Below are 22,040 nucleotides of genomic sequence, written 5' to 3'. Positions count from 1 at the left end.
GAAATGAAGTTATATTTGAAGGAAAAAATGGGTAAGAATTTCTAAAAACTGGTGAAAGATACCAAGAAGCAGATTCAGTAAGATCTGAGAAACTCTGAAACAGTAAATAAAAGTAAAGTGTTAGTTGCTAAGTCATGTCTGAATCTTTGCGACCCCGTGTCTATAGCTGCCAGACTCCTCTTCTGTAGAATTCTCCAGGCAAGAATACTAGAGTGGGTTGCCATTCCCTTCTCCAGGGGATCTTTCCAACCCAGGGACTGAACCTGGGTCTCCTGCATTGCAGGCAGATGCTTTACTGACTGAGCCACCAGGGAAGCTCAAATAAAAGTAAAACAACAAATAATCCCATTATAGTCACATTTTTGCAATTTGATAACATAAAGAAAACTAAAAGTTTTCAGGAGCAAGAAAGATACATTAACTTCAAAGCAGCATTAGTCTAATTGCCTGTTTCCGAAAAGATATGATGGAAGGCAAAACATGATGGACCAACATCTTCCCAAAAATAACGAGCTACCTAAAATTCTACACTGTGCAGAAACAGGCTTCTTAAAGAAAGGTAAAATAAATGCGTTTTTGGACAAAAACTAAGGGTATTTACTCCAATAGGTATTCAGTTAAAGGAATGTTAAACTGAAGTTTCTACAGAAGAAAACAACATCAAATAAAACTTGTGAAGGGAATGACAACATCAGAACTGCAATTATGTGGTAAATATAAATGACTACTGAGTATACAAAACAATAATACTATCTTTGGATACTGGAATAAAGTATATGATGGTAATGTAATAGAAATGAAGAAGAGGGAATAAAAATTCAAAGAATTCTAAGTTTAAACTGGTTTGTGAAAATACATTGAAATGTGCAGTATTGATATGCATGTTTTCATATGATTATTATTCCTCAGTTCAAAGTTAGCATAATTTATCTTGATATCTTCCTACCTTCCTTCTGACTCCACCACCTTCACCCACCCAAAACACTTGGCTTTTAAGTCTGGCTATAACTCCCAAAGGAAATGGATGCCATTATAACGGAATATAAAGAAAAACACAGAGAATAATAAAGCAAAAAGTGAGCACCAGGGTTCCATAAATGTCAATATTTTGCAAATTTATGTTGGATTCTTTTTGCTTTAAGAAAGAAAATAAAATTAAAATAAACTGTAATTCATCGGTTGAAGCCTTCTCTGTTCTTTCATTCCTTTCCTCACACCTTCATACATATAATCATCTTGAAGTTTATGCGCATCCTTTCCTTCCATTTATATTTTTGCAAAGTGAGTAATAGTACTTGTCCCAAACTGAATGTTTAATCTCCACCTTTCCCACTAATCAACTCTTCTCATTTTAGTAAACAGCATAATTATCTAGCCAGGTTTTCAAACTAAAATCCTAGAGACCATTGATTTATTTCCCCCAATTCTACCCATATATTCCATAAGCAAATCTTTTTGGACTGCAAATATATCTCCAACTGCTTCTCACAGCCCCCCCCACACTGCCATTCCAATACAAGTCACTATAACCTGTCACTAAATTGCCCACCTAGCCTCCACAGCTCTAGCTCCATCTTTCTATGGTTACTCTCCATCCACTAATGAAAGGCATCATTTAAAAATACAAGTCAGTACATGCCCTAACTCTGCTCAAAATCTACCCATGGTTTCTCATCACACTTGAAAGTTAAAGTGAAAATGAAGTTGCTCAGTCATGTCCGACTCTTCACGACCCCATGGACTGTACCCCACCAGGCTCGTCTGTCCATGGTATTTTCCAGGCAAGAATACTGGAGTGGGTTGCCATTTCCTTCTCCAAGGGATCTTCCCAACCCAGGGATTGAACCCAGCTCTCTGGGATTGCAGCAGATGTTTTAACCTCTGAGCCACCAGGGAAGGCTTAGAACACAGTCTAAACACCTTACCGTTGTTCACAACATTCATCATGACGTAGTCCTGTCCTGTCACGCTGGCCTCAACTCTTTCCATTTTTCCCTTTAACTACTTGAAATCACATTGACCTTCCTGTTTCTTGAACATGCTGAGTTTATTCCATCTCCTGTTTTAACACTTGCTATTCCTTTGAATGAGACATACTTTCTCACTTAATTTTCATAGGTGATTTCATGTGTCTCTTTTGTGCTTTCATACCTTTTTTATCCCTTTGTTCCTCTTGCTCTGTCATTTTCTTCTCAATTTGTAACAAATCATTTATATACCTGAATATTAATAGCTTCTTGGTTATATAATTGCAAGTTTCTTCTTTTAGTCTGGGAAGTTTCTTTTAACACTGGCAGTAGTTCCTTTTGTCTTAGAGAGTACTTAATTTCAACATACTTAAATTTATCAATAATTTATTTTATAGTTATTCCTTTTTGCATCTTATTCAAGAAATATTTCCTAACAAAAACTCATACTTATGTTTTCATGTAATCTCTGCTTTTAATATTTTTATTTTTTTTCTTTTTTTTTTAGTTTTTTATTTTTTAAATTTTAAAATCTTTAATTCTTACACGCATTCTAATTTGACATGTACCTCACTTTTACCATCTGGATATTATGTTGCGTGTGTGTTCATGTGGAGTTAGGAATAGATCTGATTTTTTTTCTAAGGATTTACAATACATATTTATTAAACCACTGATTTTAATTCCAATTCATCAAAAATTTTTCTCTATGCTTAGTCATTTAGTTGTGTCTGACACTTTGTGACCCCATGGACTATAGCCCTCCAGGCTTCTCTATTCATGGGATTCCCCAGGCAAGAATACTGGAGTAGGTTGCCATTCCCTTCTCCAGAAGATCTTCCCAACCCAGGGACTGAACCTGGGTCTCCTGCATTGCAGGTATATTCTTTACCATCTTAGCCACCAGGGAAGCCCTTCTGTATAAGCACAGGTATGCTTTATCTTTTTTTTTTTTTTTTTTTTTAAATTTTAACCATTATGTAAACAGCCAAGGCCACACTCATGCTGCTGCTGATGGTAACTACCTCTCAGCTGAAGACCATCATACAGCAGGGTCCCAGCTCACCTCCTCCAGTTACCTGATGCTACAGACTTGCATGGGCTAGGTGCTCATCTTCCTCCTCAAGTACGACCTCAACAACACAACCCCTCAAGCATGCCGAGCTGGACTTTCTCAGCAATCTGGCCACCAGTCTGATCTTCAGCACCATCCTAGTCAACTCTTCTTCATGGCCTTTGGCATCCAGAAGCCAGTGATGTACATTGTGCCCCTGAATAATTCTGGACCGCAGACATCCAGCCTGAGGAGCTGCCTTGCCCCTGAGGCCCACTTCCTCTGACTCTCTTCAAACTGCCAGAACCAGGCAGATCCCTGCTGGACTACCTCCCAGGATGAGACACACATGGATGCCCACGTCAGGCAGCACAGGCCCGCTCCACACCTTGGCTGTTCCTCCTAGACTGTGAGGCAGTGAGGCCCAGGGGCAGGACTGGAGAGCCCCCAGGAAGGGATGTAGCCACCCATAGACATGCTACCGGCCCAAGGATGGGTCTAGAGGTCACAGCTTGCCTGTGTCTCAGGACATTTCCAGGAGGACAAGAAGCAAAATTTTCTATATAACCAAGGGTATGTTTTTTATCCCTCTATTTTGTTCCATCTGGCACCAATATAATATTATTACTATTAATCGAATATTCACTCAATTTCTGAAGGTTTCCAAATGCCTGCTGATATCAGTTCAAATAAGGACCCTTCCTTATCTGTCTTTAAAAAAATTGTTTTGGAGGTTCTTGGTCCTTAACCATATGTAGTTTTACATCAGCAGGTTACTTTCTTTTAAAAAGCAGAACAAATAATAAAGAACCAAAATCTTGCTAAAAAATTTATTGGTATTTCAGTGAATTTACAGATTAAATTGAAGAAAGTATCACTTTTTTTCACCTTTTTTAAATATTTATTTCAATTTTTTTGTAAATTTTATTTTTACTTTATTAACATGAACTCTTCCTAGTCTCAAAAACTGCATGCATCTCCAAAGCCTTAGCTTAATCTTAGAAATACCTGGTGAGATTTTTAAAAAGCCCAAATGCCTATAACATAACCTAAGTCAATTAAATAAAATTTTCTGGGACCTTCCTATGGGTCCTGAAGGTAATGTAGCGTACTTCAACTTCTTTAGATACCTGGGGGCCTATAATTAGCATCCTAATCTCTGATTGCTGATGTTTTAAGTGTTTTAATACCTTAAGGAAACTATAAGTGCATATTCACAGTGGTTTCATGTTGACATATTGCATACTTTGGAAACATTTAGGTATTTTATAATGACATATTCTATGCAGAAACTCTGAAGCATAAATTCTGTCAAACATCTGAATAAATCATTCCTCATCTAGTATGTAAGAGAACTCCTTACCCCCACCATAACAAACCAGGAAAAATGGACCCACCTCAGCCTCAGTGGTAAAGAATCTACCTGGCAGTGAAGGAGATGCAAAGGATATGGGTTTGATCCCTGGGTGGGGAAGATCCTCTGGAATAGGAAATGGCAACCCATTCCAGTATTCTTGCCTGGAAAATTCTACGGACAGAGGAACCTGGTGAGCTACAGTCCATGGGGTCACAAAGAGTCGGACACAACTGAGTGACTGAGCGTGCACCCATGCAGCCCCTCAGAATTTTCCCAGCTTCTCAAATATGCTGAGTGGGGGTGAATTATACTCAGCTTTTGGAGCTTAACTTATGTCTGCTGTTTATTAAAAACAATCAGCTTAAAATAATATGCCAAGGAGGCATATTTTGGGGTGGTGTATTTTGTTCCTATTCAGTTCCCTTCTAAAACTCAACTTTCACTTCCTTTAAATGAAATGTGTGTGACACTGACCTTCAAATGTATATATTTAACTCAATCCTCTCCTCTCAACCTCAGCTCTAAATATGCATCTGTCTTCAATGGGATGTCTCATTGACATTTCACATTTAACAGATCCAAAATTACATTCTTGCTTCCCTTCTGTTCCGTCAAAATAACAAAAACTAACATACAATTCTATTACTCCCTTAAAGGAAAAAAATATATATATATATATACAGATATATATCTGCATTTACTAAGGACATATAGCTGCTCGTCAGTATAATTTTATATTTTGTTGTGATATCTAGCTCACTTTTTCCATCTGAATTTGTAGAACTCTGTTTGCTCTCTAGTGATCTAAGAGCACTAGTTGAACTAATTCATAAAGCCTTCTGAACTAAACCTCAATGCGTGTAATACTGTTATCCATGGAGGACAGACATGAGATTGAGATATGGTGCATTTAGATGCTCACCCCAAGACTCCTTGATCAATTTTGTCTGTCCCTCTATCCCGAATGAAATAAGTTGCATAAATTTTTAGGAGTAATTGGTTACTGCAGCCAATTTTTTTAAAGTTTTTATTTTATATTGCAGTATAGCCGATTAACAGTGCTGTGACAGTTTCTAGTGGACAGCAATGGGACTCAGTTATACATATATATGTGTTCATTCTCCCCCAAACTCCCCTCCTATCCAAGCTGCCACATAATATTGAGCAGAGTTCCCCACAGCCAATGGATTCTTCATTTTGCTGCCCTTGCTAAACCTCCAATGCCCTCATCCCACATGGAGCCAATTTCCTGAATATCAGAGGTATTAATCCCCTTTGAAGCCTTAAAATTAAAATTATCCATACCCCTCACTCTCGGCTTACCTAATTTTGACATACCTTTTCATCTTTACTGCCATGAAAATAATGGAATTGCGGCGGGTATTTTAGGACAAACTTCTGTCTCTCAGATACACCCTATAACATATTTCTCATTTCACTTAGACCCTGTAGCATCTGGTGTCCAAATATTATTTCCAAAGGGGTTAATCCATGTCACCTATTTGGAACATTTTGGAACTTTATAAGGGTCAGGGGTAATGCTTCTGGTCATTTGTCCAGTTTCTTATCAGATTTTTCCTAAAGTCCTTTTTATGCCTACTGGCATCACTAAACCTTCTATTATTAGGTTAAGGGAACACTGTGGGAATTTACATGAACATTCTGATGCTAGGACTAGCTCAATACAAGAACTAACTAGTAACTTGAAGCATGTTGCCAACAGGTGAAAGGGGCACAATTTCCATCTATAGACAAGCTTTGCCATCACTTTCAGCTAGGAGACCAGGTATACATTAAAGTCTTTAGAGGAAAGCACGCACTGTCAGCCAGCTGGGAAGGAACTTAAGGGGTACTGCTAATCACCTACTCTGCCATTAAAACAAGAAAAATCCCCCTGGATTTACATAAGCCACACCAAAATACAGCCAGGTCATCATCATCAGGACAGCGAGGAGAAAATTTCTACAAGCGACCTTAAAGTTAGCTTTTCCAGATCCAGTTCCCAGTCTCCAGAAGCAGATGGTTATGTGAAGCAGACAACTTTCCCCTAGATCCAGGGATGAAAAAACTTTACTTGCAGCTATTTCCTGCTTTTAAATTCTCCCCATAAACAAATCAAAAAATAAATACAACATAACAAAGCAAAAGTACCTTTTCTTGTTAATGAACACTACCCCCCAACACATTAATGAATCATTTATTAGAAGGCTGGCTAGAGGTTGCTTGTTTCCATCTATTCCCCCTCTACGCTTCTATTATGGGCTCTCTTTCAACCTGTATCTTGCTCTTATTAATTCTTTTTCAACAGGTCAGGGGCAAACCAAATGCCCCTTTATGTCAGTTTACTGGTCATGTTAAATAATCAATCTGATATCAACATCTATAGTACAAAAGAAGCTGAACTAGTTTTAATTCCTGCCAATGTGAATATGTAGTGGACTAAGTATGGAAGACAGGAAACAATAGGGTGTGCTCTCCATGGCTAGAAAAACAGCAGTCTGCCTCTTTCTAGTGAGTTATCTGGACTCAGAAAAACCTCTACAGATACTCAAGGCTGTTCCTTGCCCTGATAAAGACAATAGGTGAAAACTTTTTGCTTGGTGTTGAAAACAGACCTTCCACTGGACCTTTCCTGGGTGACATATCAGGGCAGCACAACAGCCAAGCTCTGTGGCTCAGTTATATAGATGGCATCTTCCAACCTGCCAAGGAGTTGAAAAGTGACTCCAGTACTACTTTGTATGGCACAGATATTTGCCAAATCACCAAATGCCAAGTCATCCTTGTACAACATAGGGTTTCTCAGCTGCTCCCTTGATTAGACTGTCCAATACCCCGAACTCTACACAGATGATCTCAAAATATGCACAAACTTGGTCAGATGATAAAACTAAACTTTATTGTTGCCAAAGCCAAACTTCAGACCTGTATCAGATATTCCACAATCTGTTCTGCTTTTACCAAGTGAAAGGAGTACATAAAAAAGTAGAGATAATTAGTTGGATACAAACATTACTAGTAACATTGAATTCTCAGGTCTAGGAAATAATAGTTTCTTTTCCCACCTTGCTTTTGAATCACATTGTCTTTCAATCTGTCTGCCAATGCAGAAGACACAAGAGACACAGGTTGGATCCCTGGGTCGGGAAAATCTCCTGTGGGAGGAAATGCCAACCGCTCCAGTATTCTTGCCTGGGAAATCCCATGGACAGAGAAGACTGGCAGGTTACAGTCCATTGCATCACAGATTGGACACGACTGAGTGACTGAGCACACACACAATGTCTTTATTATGCAGCAACAAGATATATAAAAGTTTCCCACCTAAGTGATCAGGATGTTCTGGACTCAGATACTTAGCTTCTTCTGCCACCAGAAAACTCTACCTTAAATACTAACCAAATTACAAACTTGAGCTCCTTTGTCCATAAAGGTCTATCACAAAAGTGGTAGAATTGGGTGAGAAATCATAAAAAAAAAATCAGCTTCTATATCCACACCCCAAGTTGTTTTCAGTGTTGAGGACTAAGTCCCAAACTTTGGAACTCATGAATTGAAAAAGGCAATCTTAAACCTTTCTATGGTAACAGAACCGGTGTTATGTGTACCTAAGCACTACTCCAGTGAGTAATAAACAGGTTAGCCCCTGTTGAACTCCAAATATTATGGTATACCCTTAAGATATAGGCTTCACAGGCAGCACAGTGGTAAAGAATCTGTCTGTCAATGCAGGAAACTCAGGAGACACAGATTGGACCCCTGATTTGGGAGGATCCTCTGAAGTAAGAAATGGTAACCTGCTCCAGTATTCTTGCCTGCGAAATACCATGGACAGAGGAGCCTGGCAGGTTACTATCTATGGGGTCACAAAGAGTCAGACATGAGTGAGCAACTGAGCACATACTTAATAGATACACTGACTTCTCAGCAAGGAGGAGAGTATACAATCATTGGGGAAAATGCTGCTTCTATTAAAGCATATGAAACAAATACTGTCTAACATATCTATTCAAAGAGAAGATTAACACTTCCCATCAGATAAATGAAGCAGAGCCAGTTTTATGGGACTGATCTATTCCTAGGATTGGGAGGCTGGGTTAATGGGGTATGGGGAAATGTGCTTCAATTTGATCCTTTTTTTTTTTTTTCATTAACATTCTAATCTAAGTTCTTTTCTCCCTTTGCTGATCTCTTACCACTCAGCTACTAAACCAATTTTGTTTTCCACAGTCATCAGCTCAGCTTTATATATGCAGGACTAAGAAGACTTTATATACAAATCTTGCTACTTCTTCATTAATGTACTACCCAGAGCCCAAGCCCTTTTGTTTTTGCCAGTTCTTGAAAAAGTATTGTTTGTTTGTCTAAAAGGTATAAAAACAGCTTGCTTCAGTCATTTCTTTGAACCTCGTATCTTTAGGACTCCCCGGTACATCCAAAATTAAATTTGTTTTTCTCTTGTTAACCTGTTAAATATCAATTTAGTAATTAGGCCAAATAACCTAGGAGAAAAATATTTTCTTACCTTGAATCTTATTTTCAACCTTTCTTTGTAAATATGATTAAGGTAGATTCTTCAAAACACAGAGTTGATTTTGGTTCTAATCCTCCAGTCCCACAATGGTTAATTTTCCTTTCCAACACAATGTCTTTGACACCATTCTACTTTCTCCTTTCCTCACAAATATAAATTGTCTAAATTCTTTACTTTCTGTACTTTTTTCCCCTTAATTTCAACCATAAACTCTTCCACCACTGCCTTTATTTCCTCTCAAGCTGCAAAGGCTAAATAGGTTTCATCTTTCTGAAGATAATTTCCCAGACCCTTTTCACATGTTTTGAAAAGGACTGTTTGAGATTCAAAGTTTACTTATATTAAATAGCTGTTAGCCTCTGATTTTTTTTATCACAATCTTTAGTATGTTTTCTATTTTTCATTGTTTTTCACTCTGACTTTGATGTGAAATCCAATACTGAATACACATGCACTTTCTTGTTGGACAAGGAAATCAAGGCTGAGTTCTTTTTTTTTTTTTCTTGACAATATAGAATACAACACTCTATCATCTTCATACTAGTATCACTGTTAAGAAATCTGCAGTATTTCTTATGCTTGATCTTTGTATAAGACTCATGATTCTGTGTTTCTCTGGGGGCTTGTAGAATCTTTTGTCTGTCCAGATTTCTGAAAATTTATGGTATTGTTCTTTTATGTTTGTACATTTCTATTAAAATTGCAGGATACACACCAGGCTCTTTCACTCTTTAATCCTATAACCATTCTGTTTATTCTAGTGAATTTTTTATTGATATGCCCTCTCTTCCTTTTTTTTTTTTTTCTTTTGTTCTGGCCCTCTTCGTTTTCCCCTTTAATTGTTCTTTAGCTCTGATCTTCCATCTTTTTGTCTTCTTGCTTTACTTTCAATTTGTGTTCTGAATGTTACTCTCCATATCATCTAATGAGACTTTTATATTTGTTGTCATATGTTTGAATTCCAAGTACATATTTTTCTTCTCTGTAAATTCATTTATTTAAAAAAATATCATGTATATGTAGCAGACAGTATTTCCCACAGGTGACTGCAACAATATTTCCATTCTATATTCTCTTCTAAGAACTTACTTCTCCCCTGTCAAGAGGAAATGCCCAAAGCCCTCCTCGTGAATCCCTAACAAGAGGTCGAATCAAGCTCCTCGCCTTTTGAATCTTGAAATAGACAGAATGTAGTCAGGGTGATGATGCATGACTTTTAAGGCTGAGTCAGAAAAAGTGAAGAGACTTCTACTTTGTGAGCTGTAACACTTGAGCCAGTGAGTCACTGTGTATGCAGTTCTGTTGTCCTGAAGCTACCAGACACTGAGGAACCCCAACTGGGCATGGAGGGACCACATGGAAAAATACGAAGTCTGGGAGCCAGACAACCCCAGACCACCCCAGGTACTCTACTTTTCACCTATCATTTGCCTGAAACCTCACAAGATGCTCAAAGCCGGACACACCCAGTCAAGTCCTTCCTAACATCCTGAACTATAGAAACCATATGCCAAATCATAAAATTGCTGTCACTATTATAATTAAATTTTCTAGTATCAGGCAGCAGTGGCTAGCCAGAAAGTTATTCTATTTTATAAGTGAAACATGTTAATTAATATGAATTATATATTAATATATAATGTCTGCATACCTGGAAACTGGTGCTTATTTATGAGCTTTTTCTTTACATATTCTCTAACTTCAAGTTGCTTTTTCTCTCTTTTTATTTTTCTATGATTTACAGTAACAGCTTTCTTCAAATGTCTTGATGGATAATTTAACTAAATATATAATGTTATGTTCCAAATAATCTTTCTCTCAGAAAATTTTAGAAATTATGACATTTTCTTTTAACACTCAATACTGTTAATGAAAAGTTTACTCAGGACCTGATTTTCATTTAGTTATAGAAAAAAAAATGATCTGGTTATATGGTATTTACACTAAAGATCTTGTCCATATAGTTTTAAAATCTCGTGAGAATAATTCTAGAAATTAAGGTCCTTCACTTTAATGTTTTATGGGATCTTTTCAGTCTGATCATTGATATTTTTCCTCAGCTTTGTGAAAAAATACTACATTGCCTAATATTTCATTATCTCTACATTGCCTAATATTTCATTATCTCTACATTTTCTGATCTCTCTCTTCTCTCTCTCTGTCCTTTTCTCTCTTCTTGTTTTCTCTTAGAACCTTATCAGACATTCTGGATTAATCCTTGAGTGTTTTATTCAAATAATAAATTTTAAATTTGGTTTGACTATTTACAATTTGAAATACATTTTTTGTTTCAAATAAGTCATTTTATAAAAACATCTTACATTTTCCCACTTTCTTAGAAGATAATTTCATTATTCTAAAGTTCTTTACTTTTCTCTGACTTATTTCTTATTCCCCCAGAGATTGATGCTCTATTTGTTAAATGAGGTTCTTCTCTTTTCTTTGTGTTGTGGGATTTTCTAAAGTGTTGGTGACATTTTGCTATTCTTTTACATTTGTGTAAAAGATTCATTAAAGGCTTAAATGACTTTTCTTCTTCCTTACAAGCTTGACCATGAGGACTACACGCTGTCCAAATGGGACTGTCAGACAGCCAAACTGTTTGCAAGCTGTGCATGGTGGCAGCTGCTAGGTTGCCTTGCCACACACACTTCCATAAATTTGGCCACTAAGGACATGATGAGCCCAAATTGACTTAGACAGTTTATTATTGTAAGTAGAGCAGACAGCTTAAACTTCAGGCTTGTACAGTTCCCCTGGCTTACCAGTTCCCAAGGGCTGATGGCGCATCACAGACCCACTGTGCATATAGTGGAAATCCCCAAGATTTCTAGCACTACCTTTATTTCCTTGGGATGTCAGCAAATCCTCATCAGGAATGAAAGGCAGAGGTTTTTATCTACTCTCCTGGAATATCACTGGGGAGTGAGCTATTTTCTATTCTGTTCTAGAATGTACTATTCTGTTTGTACAAATTAAGCAAATTGACTGTTAATATGGGGAAGTGAAGAAACATGAGGGATTTATGGAAGAAAAATTTTTTTTAAAAAAAAAAGGTCTTCCAACAAGGAAACAATCTATCTGGAATGAGAAATTTAAAACTGTACAAATGGGAAGCATGTAGGTGAGGAGCTCCCATCTCCACTACTGTACATAAATATTAGGCATTAGTAATGCCCAATTTGAGAGCCATAATCACTTCTAGGAAGATATCTTATTGGATGCCTTGCTTCTTTTTAGTAGAGGTGGGAGGTGGAGGGGTAGGAAGGAGAAGACATCAAGGTAATGGATTGTTGAGAAAGAAGTAAACTAACCAATGAGTCCAAATTAAAGTTGAAAGCATAATACTTTCAAATAATACTTCCATCTCAGCTTTCTCCCTAGTGCTCTCATTAATGTGTGGACATTAGTGGTGTCCGTTCTGGACCTTCTGTTCTGGTGATAAGGTGGGCCTATCGCAGTGACACACTACACATTTAGTAATTTTTGTTCATCTGAAATCTCGTCAGTTTGTTCCTTGAGTTTCTTACATACACATATCATTTCACTTTCTTCTTCTTTATGTGGGAAAGGAAATAACCGAGAGTGTTGAGGATATCATGTTGAAGGAAACTTACCTTAAGAAAATAGTGCATTATACTGAGTCAAATGAAAACTGTAGGCTCTAATTGCTTCACAAATAATTGTGGTTTACTTTATATTATTGAGTAAAGTATAACTGTGAGGGTCGTGTTAATTTTTTATTTTTTGCTGTAGAATCTCCAAATTTGAAGGATATTTAAAATACAAAATGTAGTTGTTTTGTATGATTAGTTCAAGAGGTCTTTCTCATAAGGTTTAATTGAAACTATTATGTTCCATCTTTACTGAAAAATCTCTTAAAGTTCCCTTTAACACTAATGGTTAACAAAATTTTTGATGAACTATCTATTAAATAATAATTACTTGAAAGATTTCTTAAAATTTAATGAATAAAAATTATAAGGAATAGATTTAAAATATTAATACAATTTAATAGAATATTTAATGCATCTTTATTACAGAGAAGCTCATTGGTCTATAAGAGACCAACACATGAAAGCACATGTGACAATCTATTATTAATTGGATATTATTTTTATTACTACACATTCATAATTATTGCACATTCACTTGTTTTCTAGAGTTAATCACAAACATATTTTTATATATGCTCTCACATATCTGAAATTATTTAAAACCAAGGTGATAAATTTTTAATCTCAATATATTTTCATGTTTTTAATTTTAAAATCATAACTATAAGCTGTATTTGAAGGTATTCTTCTTTTCAAGTTTGCCTAAATCATTTCCTTTGCCTGAATCCTGTGAAAATGTTAATGCGCAGTTGTGGTGGTGATGTGGTGACAGAGTGGATGGCCTTTGGGTGTTAGTACTGTGTAGTACAGCTTTGAACACAGATGAAAATGGAGTTATTAAAATCTATTCCTCATGGAAAAAGGAGCCTGGAGGGGTACAGTCCTGTGGAGTTGCAAAGAGTCAGCCACGACTGAGCATGCATGTAGCAGGAGCATTCCTTTTTTATTTTGCATTTAATATTTCATTTTCTATATTTCAATTTAGATATGCTTTCTATTTACCACTAATATTCTAAAAAAAAGTTTAAGTTGAAATTTTTTGCTTTTTTGGCATTACTTGTAATTTGATTTTATTGCCACTTACAAAAGGCTCACTATTTGTTCTCTTATTTTTATATATTAAATTATCATTCCTATTTCCACTGCACTGTTTTCAATTTATAGCCATTCTGTTATTAGTAAAATAGAACCGAATGCTGCTTGAATAAAGGCGTCAATAAATATCCATGTAATTTTGTGTTCAATTTCATTTGTGATCCTTTTCACCTTAAAATAAAAGCAATGCATCATTAAAATTCCATAGTTTAACTTCATTATTTAGCTAACTTATTTGCATCCTATAGTCATTAGTCAAGGGAAAAGGTAATGAGATAAATTTACATAGCTTATTTCTAGTCAGTTAAAAAAAAGACCTGAGGTTGTCTGTAAGAAAAAATAACTACTTCAGCTTCTGCAGCAACTGGATGACGTCCCAACTAAACCTTCCCAAATGAATTGAACAATTACTTAAAAATTTTTACAGTCACTAAACCAAATAAGATGAATGGAATGGATTGAAGATGCAACTAATGATGATTAGCGATTTTCTCAAGCTGGAATTTAACTTGTTTTTAATTCCTATGATAAATCATTACATAAATTTTATATTTTGCTAAAACTTAACCAGCCCTAGAATTCAAGATTCTTTTTTTAAAAACAAGAGGGAAAGTATGCAAATAAAATACTTTTGTGCCTATTAGACTTGTATGTGGTATTCAGCAAACTAAGCATGGGAAAGGAAAGTGAAAGTCACTCAGTCCTGCAAGACACTTTGCAACCCCATGGACTATACAGTCCATGCAATTTTCCAGGCCAGAATACTGGAGTGGGTAGCCTTTCCCTTCTCCAGGGGATCTTCCCAACCCAGGAATCAAACCCAGGTCTCTCGCATTGCTGGCAGATTCTTTATCAGCTGAGCCACAGGGAAACCAAGCCAAATAAGCTAGTAAAAGGAAAAACAAGACAAATTATAATTTTTAAACTGAAAGTAAAAAAAATGTACAGTGTAACCAAAGATTGAAAAGAAAAAAAAAAAAAAAAAAAAGGAAAGTCTATTGACTCTTTGAGACCATATTGGTTACAGACCACCAAGTGCCTCTATCCACGGAATTTCCCAAGCAAGAATGCTGGAGTGGGTTGCCATTTCCTTCTCCAGGGGATCTTCCTGACCCAGGGACTGAACTTGAGTCTTCTGCTTGGCAGAAGCACTGCTTAAGCACTCAGCTACCAGATTATTTAAATGTTAAAAATCTGTAAGACTTTCAGTAAATAAGGTTAAGAATTACCTATATTCGTGGACAAATTTTTTTGTAACTGAAACTGTTTAATACAATGTTAAAATATTTTATCATTTCAGGATATTTTTTATAGAAAAATAATGTACAATTTACATCACTAATTTTGTTTGAAACTTCACTGTTATAAGCTATGGTTGGAATTCTGAATTTTCCAAAATGTTCATAATTTCAAATAATCTTCTAAATTATTATTTATATGTAGCAAGTAAGCTCACTATTACAAAATAATTATATGAATTTAAGTAAAGTAATAAAATCTATTGGGATGAAAAATTTAAAAATCACAGTTAGTCTAAAGGACTAATTTAGAAAAATATATTTTTATTTTAGATGACCACACATTATATGGACAACACTATTTAATCCTCCAAAGGAATAGTGTATATTTTAAGAGATATTAAAATCCATGACCCTTCACTGGGTATGCTTCTGAGATTGAACAATGAAAACAAATCAGAGTCAATAAATAAAGATGTCAGCATAAAAAGTAGAATAGAAAAAGGAGCAGAAAAGAAAAGAAATCAAAGAAATATTATAAGAAGTGATATCCCAATTATTAAAATTTATATCAGTTTGGTTCAGTAAACTCATGTGTGCAATGTTAGAATTCAGGTGTTCAATGATAGAGAAGACTTCATTTTTACCCTGTGGGGATCTGTCAATATGAAAGATAACATATATTAGTTATCAAAATATTTTGCATTTAATGTGTTATAAGATACAGTGTATTTTCTCATGAGCTTAGTTCTACCTCATTCAGCATCCTAGCACTTTTATTTATTTATTGGTGTTTTTTTTAATCTTATCCTTTAAAAGCAAACATTTTGCTTAAGGTGTGCAGTTGGGAGGGTTTACCTAGTATGAAACATTTGTTTTAACTGGTCTTTATTAGCAGGACGGTTCTCATAAAAACATACATTTGATTCCTCATTTTATTTTACTAGTGCACACAAATAAATATGCTGTTAGGTATTAATGGAACTATTTTTCTTTTGTTTAGTAGAAATAAACAGGCAAAGAAAGAAAGCTGAGGTCATTTGACTCTCCAGGCAATTCATCCTATAAACCTACTTAACCAAGGTGTATACTGCATCCAATTTTAGTAATAGACAGCTGTTGAAATTAATTATTTGATTGTGACATTTCTTAGCTATTAATCTGTGTACACAAATATATATCTGGGCACTTAAAGTATCTTAATGAATTATCCCTAAAAAAAAAAATAGAGCTACAACATGTATAGATTGACCTCAGATCAATATTTAATCAACAAACAACACTTCCTTCAAACATTTCAGTACTGAGTTGATTCATACCTGAGTACTTTACTTTAAAAAATGTGTTTATTGGAAAAGAAAACTCTAAAGGTTTCTGGTTGACTAAAAACATATCAGGGGCAGGAAAGAGAGTGTGTTCTTAAAATTTTGGGTACAATATTACAAAATATGGATGCATCTGAAAACAAAACAGTAAATTTAAGAAACAAACCAAAAACTGGTTGCAAAGTGAGGCTTTGAGAGCAAGGTCTGAATTTCCTAAGAAAGAACTATTACAGTCTTGTTTTAAATTGCTGTTCAAAAAATGGAGAATCAAAATTTCCATTTGGAACTGTTTAAAAATGGAAAAAAAAAAAAAAAAGCCACCACAGTTCATTTTATAGGCCAGATTTCACTTGCTATACTGCTTTTGGCCAGAGAACAAATTAAATTTACAGTCACACATTTATTTCATGCTTTTAAAGTATTTTAACATATGTTTAAACTCATGTGGTAAAGTATGACTTTTTACTATTCTGTTAATTTCATTTGGTTGCTGTTAAAGGGCTTACCAGTTTTCATTGCTTTATCTCCAAATTTATGACCGTCTAACTATTTCTGTCTTGCCTTTAATGTAACATTTGTGTATGATTTTACTTCAGTAATCTAAGATTCCAGCTGCTTAACTAAAGATAAGATTTTCTTTACTTTCTGTTGATTAAATTAAAAACAAGATGATACTTCATTTGGAAATATTTCCAATTATGTATCTGTGTTTCAATACTCTTCACATTTCTCCTGGTTTCCATGTTTCCAGCATATTAAACAGGCCAGTAGGAAAGTATGTTGGGAAGAATACCCAACAAGCAACACAGCACATGGTCAACATGTAATTACTACTTATGCTGCTGCTTCCATTTCTGGGTGTTTCCTTTCGCTTCCTCTTTTCATTTTGTAATTAAAACTGCACTGAATTAAATATGCTTTCATTAGAAGTTGATGCGCTTTTTCATTAATATGTGTCCTAAATTGCAATAATACTATGCATTTGAAAGGAGCTTGACAGATTTAAAAGAATTTGCATATTCATCTCCCAATTTTGATTTCCAAAATTACAGCTCACATAAATAGATGTTATTATTTCCTTTAAAAACAGAGTAACTGAGACTCTGGGAGATTAGGTCATATTTTCAAGGAATCTTGGCCAGTAATGTGCCCTGAAGTAGACACTCCAGGGTTCTTTCTTCTATAAATGGTTATCACTATTTTAAGAGTAAAGCAATTTCAGGTTGAAATTTATTGCTGACAGATTTATGTATTCAATAAGAAATCTACCCGCAAAAATAAAATACAATGAAGTTGTGTTTTCTTTCTGATGTTTTACATCTATTTACTGATTTGTTATCACACTAGAGTGAATTAATCCAAGTTTCTTGATAAGATGGGCTTCCCAGGGTGGCTCAGATGGTAAAGAATAAGATAGTACCAGATTTGAATCCTAGCTGGGAAATTTATTAGTAACTAGATATAACTCACCTCTCAAAGCTTCAGTTTCCTCTTGATAAAGTAAGAACAGCAATCTTTTGTATTGCAATTGTTTATAAATTATAATATGTAAGTTGCCTAGCAATAACTGGCATACATTATGTCCTCAATAAATGGTATTAAACTCATAAGAACAGATATTATACATAATCTTAGCTAAAAGGTCAAGAAGCTATAATAAACAGAAATTAGTACTATTTTTATTATTTAATGCTTAAACATATTACATATATTTCATTTTTGTAACTATAGTGCTAATATTATGTTTATGGGCTTCCCAGGTGGTGCAAGAGGTAAAGAACCCACCTACCAATGCAGGAGACGTAAGAGACTTGGGTTCAATCCCTGGGTTGGGAAGATTCCCTGGAGGAAGGCATGGCAACCTATTCCAGTATTCTTGCCTGGAGAACCCCATGGACAGAGGAGCCTGGCAGACTACAGTCCACAGGTTTGCAAAGAGTTACATATGACTGAAGGGACTCAGCACACACACACAGCACACATTGTATTTATACAAATAGTAAAATATGAATAGAACAGAAAATTCATGTCATTTTAAAGTAAAAAATAAAATATCAGGAGGATTAAGATAAATGTCTGAAATGACTATAGTCACTTCAGAAATATGTATTTTATATAAATCTGCATTTGATTTGATGGATCATAGATCTAAGCGTAAACACAAAACATTTAGAATATAGTATTGGAGAAACTGTAAAGAAGCTTGGGTATGTTAGTTAATAACATTAAGGTACAATATCTAAAGAATGATCCATGAAAGAGTACATTAATAAGCTGGACTTCATTAAAATCGAACACTTCTGCTCTGCAAAAGACAATGTCAAGGGAATTAGATGCCAGAATGAAGACTGGAAGGAAAAATTTGCAAAGACATATCTGATGAAAGATATCTTAAAATCAACAGTAAGGAAGCAAACAACAAATAAGCACATGAAAAGATCCCCTACTTCATATGTTATCAGGGGATGCAAATTAAAATAACTTTGAGATACCACTACACATCTATTTGAATGCCCCAAATCTGGAACACTAACAACAAACTTGCTGGTAAAGATGTAGAGCAACTCCTCCTCTTTGCTGGTGGGATTACAAAATAGTGCGGCCATTTTAAAGACAGTTGAAGGTTTCTGACAATACTACACATACTACTTTCACCGCGCGATCCAGTAATCATGCCCCTTGGTACTTACCCAAAGGAGCTGAAAAATTATGTCCACACAATACCTGCACGTGGAAGTTCATGGAACCTTCAACTGTAGTTGAAGCAACCAAGATATCCTTGCTAGGTTGTTGTTCAGTCTCTAAGATATGCCTGACTCTGCGACCCTACGAACTGAAGTAAGCCAGGCTTCAATGTCCTTCATCATCTCCCAGAGTTTGATCAAACTCATGTCCACTGAGTCAGTAATGTTATCTAATCATCTCATCCTCTGCCACCCCCTTCTCTTGCCCTCAGTCTTTCCTAGCATTAGGAAATGAGTCAGCTGTTTATATTAGGTGGCCAAAGTATGATGGGAAATTAAAGCAAATTAATACCACAGCATAAAATGACATTAAGATCAATTCATCCCTAACAAATCCTGAAGAAGCTTAAGCTTGAAGCAACAAATCATAACATTTTAAAGGCATGAAACAATGCCCACAATAATTAATTAAAAACAGAGATTCAGAACTTTAGGGAAGGCCAGGCTCATTTCTATTTCCATGCACAAAATGTTGCATAGGAATTTAAAAAACAAAACCAAAAAAAGTGCAAACATAAAGCTCATCTGACTCAATGTTGACCAACTGAATATAAATCCTTCTGAGCAGAGCTGATTGTTTGTCATTTTTGTTTACATTTTGGTAGATGCATACAGTGAAATCGTGTGTAACTGTTAAACAGTTAAATTCAACTATGATTATATATTATATATTAAACTTATAATATTATAAATTGTTAAAATACATTGTGTATTAAAAACAAAAATATATTAAAAAATAAATGTAATTAGTTTAGCAAAATATCATTCATATGTTTTAATTCATTATTTTAATATAGTATATTTTAAAATAACACATATTTTTAAAATACATATTTATTTTTATTAGGAAACATGGAATATGAAAATTACACCTCAATAATTTGGAAATAATTTTATTGGAAAGATTTATGCTGCTGCTAAGTCGCTTCAGTCATGTCCGACTCTGTGGAACCCCATAGACAGAAGCCCACCAGGCTCCCCCGTCCCTGGGATTCTCCAGGCAAGAACATTGGAGTGGGTTGCCATTGCCTTCTCTGGGAAAGATTTATAGAGAAAGGCAAAATAAGTGGAGCTATTATCTTTTCTTCTTATGAATGTAGGTTTTCTTATTTTATTAGCATGTTAATATAGAATTACAAAATGCAAGCATGTCTCAAATTTAACCTCACCTACTTATTTTGCTTTTAGTCAAGATGCAACCAGAAACTCAATGGATTAAATGATTTTCCCATAATCATAATAATTATGGAAGAGCATGGGTACAACATGTCTCATAATACACTCTCCAGAAAAATAGCTATAAAACTATTATCCTTAACTGTGTGTTTTTACTTTATTCTTTCATTATAAGTAGCTTCAAAACATTTTCTACTTATTCTACAAAATTCCCGTGGTTAATATCACATAAGATATAAAAATGCATACTGATTTAACTGTAAGATCAAAACAGGAAATTTTCCATTCTCATCATCTCCATTTAATATCATACTGAAGATCTTAACCATCACAAATCATAAATAAAAATACAGTCACAGGTGTACTAACTGCAAAAGAAATACACTTGTTAAAACATTTTAAACACAGAAATATAGAAAGTTGGAACTACAGTATAAAAAAATTATTTTTCTCTTAGCTATTTGAGTGTTAAGTTGTTAACTTATCAACAAGTGAATTCTCTTACACATCTCAAAGTTGGTGCACTTGACTTCAAACTTACCTTAAAGGCACAATAAGCTAGACAACATAAATAATATACAAATAGATCAATGGAACAGAGTCAACCATTCATAAACAGGCTACTAAATATGGTCAGCTGAGTTTTAACTAAGGCATATGACAAGGATATATAGATCCAAACAGTCCATTCTAAAGGAGATCAGTCCTGAGTGTTCTTTGGAAGGAATGATGCTAAATCTGAAACTCCAGTACTTTGGCCACCTCATGTGAAGGGTTGACTCATTGGAAAAGACTCTGATGCTGGGAGGGATTGGGGGCAGGAGGAGAAGGGGACAACAGAGGATGAGATGGCTGGATGACATCACTGACTCGATGGATGTGAGTTTAAGTGAATTCTGGGAGCTGGTGATGGACAGGGAGGCCTGGTGTGCTGTGATTATGGGGTAGCAAAGAGTCGGACATGACTGAGTGACTGAACTGAACTGATTGAACTGATGACATTTCAAACATTAAAGTGTTTTCATAAATTATGCTAGAACAACTGGTTCATTACATAGATCTCCATATGGAAAAGAAAAACAATAAAAAACTACATTTCGTGTGTTATGATATACACAAAAATGTATAAATGATTGGGATGGAAAATATAAAACCATACATTTACCAGAAGAAAATATGGGGGAAGAATAATCTTATGACCTTAAGGTAATCAGTATTTTGTTAGACTCAGAAAGCACTAACCATAAAAAGAGAAAAACAAAAAGATAAAATGGACTTCATTAAAATTAAAAACTTAACATAAAGAAAATGAATGAGCCAACCAAAAACTGGCAGAAAATTATTTTAAATAACTATATATCTGACAAAAAACTTACATGCAAATATAAACAACTCAAGGCTCAATTATAAAATCTCAACAACCGAATAAAATAGTGGGCCAAAGTAGAAAAGAACTGCATAAAGGGATTATATGTATGTTATATAATCATTAACCATTTTGTGCAGCCCCAGTAAAGATGCTCAACATTCTTTGTCCTGAGGGAAATGAGAGAAATGGAAATAAAGGCCCATATTGCAATTTCACTGCACACTCTACAGAATGGCTCAATTGGCAATGACATTGCCAACACGAATGTCATCCAGAACATTAAACAATAGAACCTCTCTTGGTGCTGCTGCTGCTGCTGCTGCTAAGTCGCTTCAGTCGTGTTCAACTCTGTGCGACCCCACATATGGCAGCCCAACAGGCTCCCCCATCCCTGGGATTCTCCAGGCAAGAACACTGGAGTGGGTTGCCATTTCCTTCTCCAATGCATGAAAGTGAAAAGTCAAAGTGAAGTTACTCAGTTGTGTCCGACTCTTAGCGACCCCATGGACTGCAGCCCACCAGGCTCCTCTGTCCATGGGATTTTCCAGGCAACAGTACTGGAGT

The 22,040-nt window shown here is 35.3% G+C and overlaps 1 protein-coding gene and 1 pseudogene across 1 annotated transcript in view; both read right to left on the bottom strand.

Moving 5' to 3' along the window:
* CDH10 (cadherin 10) overlaps positions 1-22,040 on the bottom strand; it is a 186,393-nt gene that overhangs the window by 63,119 nt on the left and 101,234 nt on the right. The gene's annotated exons all lie outside the window — the stretch shown is intronic.
* LOC114118779 (U2 spliceosomal RNA) lies at positions 17,736-17,842 on the bottom strand (annotated as a pseudogene).

Source organism: Ovis aries, chromosome 16, assembly GCF_016772045.2.
Source record: "Ovis aries strain OAR_USU_Benz2616 breed Rambouillet chromosome 16, ARS-UI_Ramb_v3.0, whole genome shotgun sequence".
In the NCBI taxonomy this organism is placed as follows: Eukaryota; Metazoa; Chordata; class Mammalia; order Artiodactyla; family Bovidae; genus Ovis; species Ovis aries.
This window is presented reverse-complemented; position numbering and strand designations above follow the sequence as displayed.